The sequence below is a fragment of the Ursus maritimus genome, unplaced genomic scaffold (genome assembly GCF_017311325.1).
Source record: "Ursus maritimus isolate PB19 unplaced genomic scaffold, ASM1731132v1 scaffold_30, whole genome shotgun sequence".
Classification (NCBI taxonomy): Eukaryota; Metazoa; Chordata; class Mammalia; order Carnivora; family Ursidae; genus Ursus; species Ursus maritimus.
In genome coordinates, this window is record NW_024425564.1 from 12,504,725 (window position 1) to 12,515,613 (window position 10,889).

At 40.1% G+C, this 10,889-nt stretch overlaps 1 protein-coding gene across 2 annotated transcripts in view; it reads right to left on the reverse strand.

The window, feature by feature from the left end:
* The window catches only part of EXOC2 (exocyst complex component 2), a 252,325-nt gene extending 241,879 nt beyond the window's left edge, over positions 1–10,446 (reverse strand). For both annotated transcript variants that reach the window (XM_040644984.1, XM_040644983.1), the window contains exon 1: positions 10,313–10,446. The gene's annotated coding sequence lies outside the window, so the exon portion shown is untranslated. The remainder of the gene's footprint in view (positions 1–10,312) is intronic.
* Between the last annotated feature and the right edge of the window lie 443 nt (positions 10,447–10,889).

A 10,889-nucleotide genomic window follows, 5' to 3' on the forward strand; every position in this document is an offset into this window, starting at 1 on the left:
CTATCCCAATGCAAGATAAACACCATTCCTACATTCTGTACCATGTCCCTATACTATTTTTTAAATCAGTAAATCTATTTTTTGTTACCCTTTAGGCTAAGATCAAGTATAAACCAATAAATCTGTGCCAAAGTAGTAATCACCAAAAACTGCTATAGAAATCGAGTCTTCTAACATCTTAAAAGTTTACTCAATAAACCTGTGACAACCCCTCTTAATACTCTATATGAAAGTGCTAATTATAAAGACAAGTAATTTGTTCATGCCACAAGCAGAGGAATCCAAATTAACCACAAAGATCTGAGCAGAACAACTCGTCTTCTATGGGTCCCCTCTGGATGACACTAAGTCAAGTTCAAACATGGCCCCTAATTGTAAGGCCCAAGACGTGAAAAGCTTGATATTCTATTACTTCTTCCATAAAGAATTACCTGAAAATCAGAAATTCTAATATGTAGGGTGAAATCTTTAATATGTGTCCTTTACCGAAAAATATTTTAAATGTCGAAATCAAAATTAGTTGGACCTCTCATAATTCTTTGCATTAGAAAAAAATGCTTATTTTTCAAACATCTTCTATTTCTATAAAAACCAGGCCAAAACTGACTTAAGTTTGATTTTTCAATTGTCAAAATCTACACATAAGAAGGGCAGAACCGAAAATATATAAGAAGATTCCACTTTTCGGTTCTAAATACTAAAAAATCAGGGGCACCTGGGTGGCTCAGTCATTAAGCGTCTGCCTTTGGCTCAGGGCGTGATCCCAGTGTTGTGGGATCGAGCCCCACATCAGGCTCCTCTGCTGGGAGCCTGCTTCTTCCTCTCCCACTCCCCCTGCTTGTGTTCCCTCTCTCACTGGCTATCTCTCTCTTTCTCAAATAAATAAAATCTTAAAAAATAAATAAATACTGAAAAATCAAAACGAAGAGTATTTTTTGTCTTAGATTTAAAGATGAACTTGGGGGTGCCTGGATGGCTCAGTCAGTTAAGCATCTGCCTTCGGTTCAGGTCATGATCCCAGGGTCATGGGATCGAGCCCCACATTGAGCTCCCTGCTCGCAGGGAGCCTACCTCTCCCTCTCCCTCTGCCTGCCGCTCCCTCTGCTTGTGCTCTCTCTCTGTCAAATAAATAAATAAAATCTTTAAAAAAAAAAAAAAAAGGATGAACTTGTATTCCACAAAGATGCATTTAAAAATGTTATTTTAAAAATGCTGCCAAAGCACTGTAGCTCAACAGACACTGTTTCTCTGTCCTTGAAAGAGAATCAATTGCTACGGAGGCCAATTGCCACTTCAGTTACATAGAGCAAAACCCTACTCCTTTTCCCATTCAGCGTTCATTCCTGGAGGATTTAGCCCGATAAAAGCAAAGACAGGAATGGAGGGATTTGGTTCAATCAGGATTTACCCTTTTAGAGTTCTAGATCAAATTTCAAAAGCCAGTTAGCAATGACATTGGTCAATTCAAGACAGGTTGGGAATAGGTCCCGCATGAATGACTGCAGCAAAGAAGGGCTGGGTGACTGACAGACAATATACACACATGGCATTTCTATCAAATATAAGCCTAAAGCACTTCAACAGCTCCTCTTAAATACTTCTGAGTTTCTGAAACATAAGTTCAATTCTATTTATAATGTTTACTTGACTATACCCATCACTTAATGTTTTCTCTCTGTATACACAGAACATTCTCTTGTTAGGTAAAAGACATAGGGTAATGACTGACACTATGTACCTATTTTGCCATATCAACATAAAAAGTTACATAATATGACTGTATTTATATAAAAATTCAGAATAAGCAAACCCATAAAGACAAAGTAGATTAGTGGTAGCTAGAGGAGAGGTAATGGAAAAGGATTGATAGTGGGCTCAAGGTTTCCTTTTGGAGGAAAATGTTCCAGGATTAGATAGTAGTGATGGTTGCACAACTTTGTAAATACAGTAATTTTGCTTCAGAATTCTTGAGAGCATTAGATTATCATTTTCACCACAAACATAGAATAGAACCCCCCAAAAAATGGACACAAGAGGAAATACAGGATGATAGCATTAAAAAAAAAAAAAAAAGCATTTGACACTACCTAATTTCCTAAAGTCTTCTGATTTAAGATCAAAGGAGACTAAAGACGACCTTGGCCTTGGCCAGGGCTGAAAGGGTGCCAGGGAGTAGGGAAGACTTTACCCTCCCAGTGATGGAAACTGAGTTCACTTACTGAAACTCAGAGTTAAAAGTAACAAGGAAAGTAGTTGAACAACAATAAGCTACATACATTAACCCCTCTGGAAAACATCAGTGGCCTAGACTTTCCAGTCCTGGACAACACATCAATATACCACCTCCATTCTGGCAGGACTGTGGGGAAGATAGGGAAATAAAGAAGCTTAACAATGCAAAATCCCAAGTGATATTAACAGTCTACTGTTTACTTAAATGACAAAATACTAAATACTTGACCATCTCAACAATAACATTCAGAAGAAAGGAATAAAATCAAGATACTACTGCTAATTTATTTATAACAAAAGAATTAGAAAAAAATAGTCCTAAATTTATACTATTGCATAAAAAGTTTCACTTGTCTCAACCTGTCAAATCTTTACTATGAAATAAACCAATATCACTGCTGACAAATATAGTAACTACAGTAAACAGGCATGCCAAAACCAATGTAGATTTTCAAAAAGGGTCAAGGAATCAACCGTCAGCTTAAGTTGGTTAATTTTATTAACATGGTTAAACATGACAGGCTGTCACAAAACTCCCAGATTCCTTTACATGAGCAAAGTTAGATGAATTTGACCCAAATTTTATATAATAGCTTTCCCAATTTCTAAAAATACATCAACTTTGTCACTTATCTTAAAATTTCTGCTTTACTTCTCTAGCTCAACCTCAAAAGAAACTTCTACAAGGCCATATATCTTGACATAGTGAAAGCAAAATAATCACAGCACTCAGCAGTGCTATTAACATTTCTGAGCCACAAGGGATTAAATAGGCAGATGCTATGGAAAGTGCCTGTTGGGAGTGGACAGGCGCAGAGTTGAGACTGCACCACAGCTGTGAGGGATTGAAGCTGCTAGCTATGGAATCAAGCTTAGGAGAAACTCTGGGCACAATTCCGGCATCCGAAATAAATTAAACAGTCTTGCTCTCTCTCATCCACCCTGTTAGCAGCCTCTCGACTGAGTGGAGACCACACACTCAGACCACACAGCGCCAGCTGAACTCCTCGCACGCAACATCTACAAGCTGTCACTCTGCAGCACAGAGGGGGAAAAGGAGGGGGGAAGATTGAGGGGGGTGAGAAAAGAGAGAAGGAAAGAGGGGGAGGGGAGAGTGGAGAATCTCCTCTACATACAGCTGGACTGCGTGATATGTGGTTTGAAGAAAGGGAAAAACCTCCCTGAGAAAACAAGCTGGCCATGGCCCTGTGTATCCCTGATCTGTACTCCCCCGTACCAATTTAGTAGCTGATGAAGGATTAACAAAGCACGCATTTAACATCAATTAACCTCCTATCCATCACAGGTCAAAAGAGAAAATTACCATTACAAAAGCATTTCACTAAAATAAAGAGGAAAGGCCACATTTTCTTATAATTTATAATATATACTTAAATAAATGCATTTTCTTTTAGATTTATATTATATTAGTTTTAACCCATCTGCCTCTTTTCCTTTAATGAAGCGCACGAAATGAATTTAAAGTATTTCTGCAACAGACATCAGAAAATTTTAATTTTATAATTTTCCCATATTTCATCGTGATGTAACCTTTAATCTTCCAAAATATTTATTGGTAGAATAAAAGATGGAAAATTATTTTTTACATAACTTCAGACTAAAAATACGTTAAAAAAATAACTAGTAGCAGCGATATTAGGAAAAAAACAGAAAAATGGAAACACAAAAGTAGCTTTAGAATGATTAATCAAATTTTTTTTACTATTTATTAAAGAAGAATTTTGCTGATTTTAATAGTTAACAAGAAATGTGAAGGAAACAAGTAATCAGGTCTTACCCTGTCAGGTCCCCAGAGGCTTGGCTCAGCTCAGCTAAAGGGATAAGACCAGGAGTTGGAATAACATAAATTCTGAATCACTGAAGACTTGGAGAACCTTCACCAAACAGGCCAAGGACAGACTGATGTTAAAGCACTGTTTTCTTAGATCAGGCCATAGAAAAGTGAAAGTTTCCCCCCCAAAATAATAGCAACAATTAAAAAAAACAACAACAACAACAACAACCCTCCCAAACTCCACCCCTCCCCATGCTACTCAAGTTAGCGTCACTAGGGAACAAATCAGAAACACAGAATCTCAAGACCCCAACCCAACCCAACTACATTTGAGCCAATTCTGCGCACAGTAACATCTGAGAAGCACTAGATAGACTTATCCTGTCCAGAGACACCATGGAGCTAAAGGACCCCAGAAAAATCTCATTGCAGAGATGCTTAGAAAGTTTCAACAATACAATTACACTCAACTAGACTCTGAGGCCACCCAGCAACAGAAGCAAATGTAGAATTCACCACATCCTCCTTGAGTCATGTTCAACCTATCCTAGAATAGACTTGCCTCTTGGGGCTGGGCTGGGCTAACCCCAGAGGGATCTCCTAGAGATACTGGAGAAGGGTTTTAAAGAAGGTAATTTATTTCCTTCAGTTTTCTGTAAACTCGGACTCTACTCTTCCTGTGCAAGGTCAAGGTCAAGTTATCTCAGCACAGCCACACATTTTACCATCTAAGGGCACAGGGTGGGACAAGTCTGAGAGACAGGGTCATGAACTCTTCCATCTAGCTTTCTAAATTAATCATCTCTCTCTTGCATCTCAAAACCATAGTCAACAAAAATATAATCATGCATGAATCTGAAAGGATGTGTAGGGTATAAATTGTGCTAAGAATCACTGGTCTCACAAGGGACATCTACAGAAAGGAAGGACTGAACGAATAGATAAAGCATCCCTATTTTCCCAGCTCTCTTTAGACTTCTTTCCTTCGTCACTCCTACAGACAAAATATAATTTAAATATACTATGTTTTTGAGTGAAAACATAAGTTTTATGCTTTAATTCATTTGGGAATAAAGAATAATTTAAAAAATACAACAGACAAATGGCACTTAATTAATATATATACATATATATGAAAAATACCTTCACTCCTGCTATAATGTTTGGGATTAAAGGGAAGGGCACGTACATAAAGTGACTAGGAAAGAATAGTGGAAGCAAGATAGTATATACGGGAAAGGTCTGACAATTTGGCTCTCTAGAGCTCCCACATAACTGACCTGTTACATAAATACTTGAGTACCCAGCTAATCTCCTAAAACAAGTACCGGATTTCATCTTAATTAGAAAAGTTAATTAAAAGTCTCCATCTTTATTTCCCAGAAACTATAAAATCCCCTGCCTCAGCAGGCTAAGTCTTCATAGAGGACAATGATCTTCACTACAATTCAAGTCAAAGCTTTACTACTTAGGTCTAAAGGTGGCTGGTTCTCTAACTTGTGCCACCAGACGATGATGACATATTGAAAATGAAACAGGCCAGTGCAATCCATCCCCTCTTCTACCATCCTCCAAAAACACAAACAAAAACAAAAATTTCAAAGAAGATACACTACTTAACAGAAGAAGGAACAGTTCATGTAAAAGCACAGCATTATTCATTTATCAATCTATTGCCAATTGTACCCACGTCCCTTACCATTCTCTATTAGGTCTACATTGGGTGAACAAAACATTAGTTCTTGATATTTTATAAAAAATAATTTTTTCAGGGAAAAAAAGTGTCCTGGTGTTTGTTTTTTCAGAGAGCTCACATGGACAATACTGACGAAGTCATTATCAAATAAAATGGATTTCTATCTTTGTTTAGTCCATCCAGGTTTGTGATATATACAGAGACTGGTCACCCAGCACCTCAAAAGGGGACAGTGCTGGATTCCTTGTTAAAGAGATAGATAACTAGAATTTGGAACAGGGAACCCTCAGAATATTCAGTCAAAACAAATATTTATTAGGACTTGCTACGTCCCAGGCACTATACTACGGAAATGACAGGAACAAGATTTTGTGACAAGGAGGTCATGGATGACCTTGACTTTCAATAAAGTGATGGGTACTGAAACCAGAAAGCAGTGGGATAAGTGAGAAATTGAGTGTAAATAACTGTGTAAGAAATCTGCCTGGGAAGGAAAGAGAAATTTTAACAAAGGAATGTGAAATCAAAGGAGGATGCTACTTTTTTACTGTTACTATTTTTCTATTTTGTTTTATTGTTGTCTGTCTCTAGGCATGTTTAAAGGCTGACAAGAATAAGCCATTAGCAAGTGCTCCCAAAGGCAAGAGGGGATCAGGTACAGAAATATGTTTTAGGGTAAATGCAATCTCTTTCAGTGTAACTGGAGAAAGAGGAAAGGTTTTTTGGAAGAACATGGGATTCTCCATTGATAGTTCTATTCGTTGTCAATTAGGTGATGAGATTATCTGCTAAGAGTATAGGTTATGTGAAAGGATGAGAGATTTGAGAAGAATAGGAAATGCTTAAAACAGGTTCTGCAGAGAAGAGAAGCATGAACGGACACAGAAAACTCTAGAAAATTCTTTGATGGCCAGTTGAAAATGGTGACCATGGATCTATAGGACTACAAATCTAGATGCTAGATTTTTCCCTTGTTGCTTTCAGCAGCTCAGTTCAAGCATTAGAGAAGGTAAAGAGCTGAAATGGTCGAGGGCTGAGAATCTGCCATCAAATGCTACAGAAGGATAACAATACAATTGAGCATTCTGATATGACAGTGACCAAAGATGAGGTAAAAGAGCAGGTGTAAGGAAGTAATTGAGTAAGTGTTAGACACTAAGCAAAGAGTGGGAGATTTGAGCTTTGGATTTCAGAAGTGGACTAGTTTCAGTGGGGCAGCACTTCAGTCCTGCTCCCCCACTCCCAAACACATTTCTGGCACTAGCCATACCTCTTTGCTGTGGCTCCAGCTCTCAGCAGGCTGTAGTTTGTCCTTTTGTTCCTTTTACTTGTCGGTTTCTCTTTGGGCCTCACTACCCCTTATTTGTTCCCTAACCCTGCCCACACCCCCACAAGTAGTCCCTTTATTAAAACCTCCTATTTGAACCATCTGGCATGAATTCTGATTCCTGCTGAGACCCTCATTTATCCAGATACACGTCATGTCAATCACACGGGGCTTTCATTAAAATTAAACTAAAACCAAATATTCCTGGCTTTTAGTCTTGTTTTGTCTTTCAGTAAAATTATAATACAATGAAAGTTAAAATCATACACGCTCCAATATCACATAACTTTATAAGTGGAAAAGGCCTTAAAAAATCATCAAATCTTACAGATGAAACCATAAGCCAACCTTGCCAAGAGCAACACAGCTAGCAAGTAGCAAAGGGAGAATTCATTCATCATTGCACAACGATTACTGAACTTTGTGCCAGGCACCACTCTCAGTGCCTGCCTGGATCTACCTTATGCAGCTTACATTCTAATTAACTAAATTCCAGGGTTCCCAAATCCCAGTGTCCACTGTTTTTTCCACTACTGGCACCAAGACTTATTTTAAGAAGGAAACAGTAAGTAGAAGGAATTATTAAAATCAAAACCAGAAATTAAGACTGGGATGCACCCCCATCTTAAATATTACCAACAGTATTAAGTTTAAGAATGTTCATGAAGCTTTTGAGCAAGTCTAATACGATTTTCCTGGAGGGAAAAAATGCATGATAAATCAGTTCCAAACTCCTCTGCCTTACCTTCAAGGCACTCCATAATCCAAAATGCACTTACTTAGCAGCCTATGTGCCTTTGTTTTTGGTGTACCACCCAGATATTCCTGTGCCTTCCCTAGGAAGGGCCACATTCTCACCATCGAGGTCTGACCTCTGTCTAACCCCAACAGATTTTTCCCTTCTCTGAATTCCTGCTGTCCTTACACTCAATATTACAGTTTAGTTGTTAGCTATTCTTTAATTGAGAGAACAAAAATGCCCCTTCTGAATCTAGCCTAATGTTTTATTTCTAATGTGTGTGTCAGGCATATGCTAAAATTGGGAGATACAAAAATGACCGAAACTAACCTCTGTCCAGCCAGAACTTAGCCTTTTGACAGATTATTTAAATACCAATAATATCTATAGCCCCTAAGACAACACAGGGATAGGACAGTGCTAACTGGTTATAGGATTCACTGAGCTGGAAAATTTCAAACCAGGAAGAGTTCTTACAGATAATCTAGTTTTATATATTCCCTGACTACAGGAAAAAGGAAACTGAAGACCAAAGAGGCTAAGCCCATGCTATGAAGCAGGTGGGTGGTAACTCACAGACCAGTAAATGGTTGCTTTGCTCCTAAGCCAAAAAAACTTTTTGACTCCCTAATTTTCAAACTGAAGGCCAAAGATGACCATGGGTGTGTCCACAGCTTCAAGAGTCATATTTCTCTACAATTACTTTACGTTTTTGTGTATCAAAAATAATTATTTTAAATTAACATAAACATACACTGAACCATCTGATAATAACAAATCTACTACCATGCAATTTCACCAGGCACTCCAGGAGATCCATGAACATGTTCCTCACCATCTGAGAACAATCAAACATTCTAGCATACTGCTTAGCAGAGTGATCAATGTTATTTCCCATGCCAGTCAATTTCAAAATCCTCTCTACTCAACATTGGCCTAAAACTCATCCATTCAATATACATTTATGCTCCTGCGATGTGGTAGGTGCTGTACTAGGACCTGGCTACATAAAGATGAATAAATTGGAGAATGGGTGAAAAAGTAATTAAAAGACTAACTACATAACTAGCATTTCTTATACTATTGCCTAATCCTGCCACTCCCTGACACTAGAAATTATCCGAAGTCCTTTATTAGAAGACTGCCTTTGCAAAATTTTTCGAGTACCAATTTTATTTCCCATAAGATTCATACATAACAGGCTCTCAAATATTAAAGGAATGAATGAAAATTTAAGCAAGTTAATAATCTTTTCAAAAGGTGACAGTTCAAAATTATATTTGGTACAGAAAATTAAATGTCTGACATGAAAAAAAGAAATTTCTGAAACTTCCAAGAGTTATTCCAAATTACACTGGGGGATCCTCTGCTTCTCTGCTTAAATTAAGTTCCTACAAAAACAGAAGAGAATATTTGAGTAGTAAGCACACATCATCCTCTTTCTACTACCACCCTTTGAGTCAACAACTTTTAACATACAGATGATCCTCAGCAAACTTTTGCCTTTCAGTTTCTTTGTTAGAAGAGTCAGTTACACAAAGCCTGGCCAAAATATACTGACTTTTATAAATAAAATATTATTATGTATTAGGAAACTGAGCCACATACCCTCAGTTAGAACTAGCTTTTCAATAAGGTACATCCAAATGATTTAATTAAGGTGTGGCTGATTCTGGAGTATTTTTAAAAGTTCTTGTCGGTTTACTCAGACTCATTTAAAAAAGAAACTTTCGCATACTTATTATTATGATTGACCTTTACCGATTAAGAATAGCTTATTTCCATTTAAAGATAAGCTTTTCAATAACTGTTTTTTTGAAATTTAGAAATTGTCTATTTACAAAATCTTGTGCTACCAAGTTAAGCATCACCAGGCTTAAATGAGAGATGACACCGTGTTTGGGTAGTGCAGGCTGTAAAGCTTCAGTGCATGGTCTCAAAGGAAGTTAAACTGAGTAACTACAGGCTAGTTAGATAACCACTCTGGGCTTCCGTTTCCCCATCTGTAAAATGGGGAAAATATAAAGCATCTACCTCTTGCAAGGAGTAAATCAGTCAGTAAATGTAACGCTTACAAGAGTGAATAAAGGCACGCAGACAATGCTCAGTATAACTCTAATCTGTTACAATCCTAAGCAAAACGTGTCTCACTTTCGCTCTTCGCGAATAAATTCTTACACCTGGCACAGTGACAACTACGCAGGGGCGCAAGGGGACGTGTGAGGCCGACTACAACCAACCCGTCGAGGGTCAGTGGTCTAGAGGCCCACGCCCGGCGCGGGGATGGGGGACTCTGGGCCTCTAGCAGGTGCCCAGAGACTGCGCAGATGGGGGGACAGGACCCGCGCCGCGCCTTCCTCCTCGCAGGCACTGGAGAGGGGTGCAGGACGCTGAAACCGGCGCTGGCGGACCACTTCCACCCGCCTCTCCGAGAGAGAGGCCAGGCGCCGGCGCCCGCCGCCCTGCCTGTCCGTGCCTCCCCAGTCTGGCCCTCAGCCAGGACCTCCAGGCTCCAAAACATACCTCCAGCCTGCCTGCCGCCCCCTACGGCCCGCAACGACAAAGCTCCCGGCGGCTCTCGCTAAGAGCTCCCGAGCAGCCGCGGCCCCAACCGCCGGCGCCTTCACTTCCGCCCGCTGAGAGCGCCGAGGGCGTCGATCCGCCGGGTAGTCGAGCACCGAGTCCTCGATGGGCCCAGCCGCTCTGGGAGGGGCGGGGCCTGCTTCCTGTAGGGCTGGGGCTGGGGCTGGGGCTGCCGGGGCGGGGGGAGATGGGTAGCTGGTGGGGCTGCCGGGAGGCTTGTGGCGTGGGGCTAAGGTGGGAGTGGACGAGGAGACTGCGACCCCAAGGGGAGCGACGTCCGTGCGGTGCCCTCGGATCACCTCAAGGAGGACGCAGGATGCCACTTGGACCGTTTCTGGTGGGCTCTGCACCGGGTCGGGTCGCCATAGCTCCTACCTCGGCCCTGGGAGGTCAGGTGACGCACAAAAGTCACAGGACCCTGGAAATTGTGGAGGAGAATGTCAGGAGACTCTGAAGAGTTGGTGATTGTTTAAGTTAAATTCAGGGAACACTTCCCTCGGCTAGGTGCTGTGCAAGG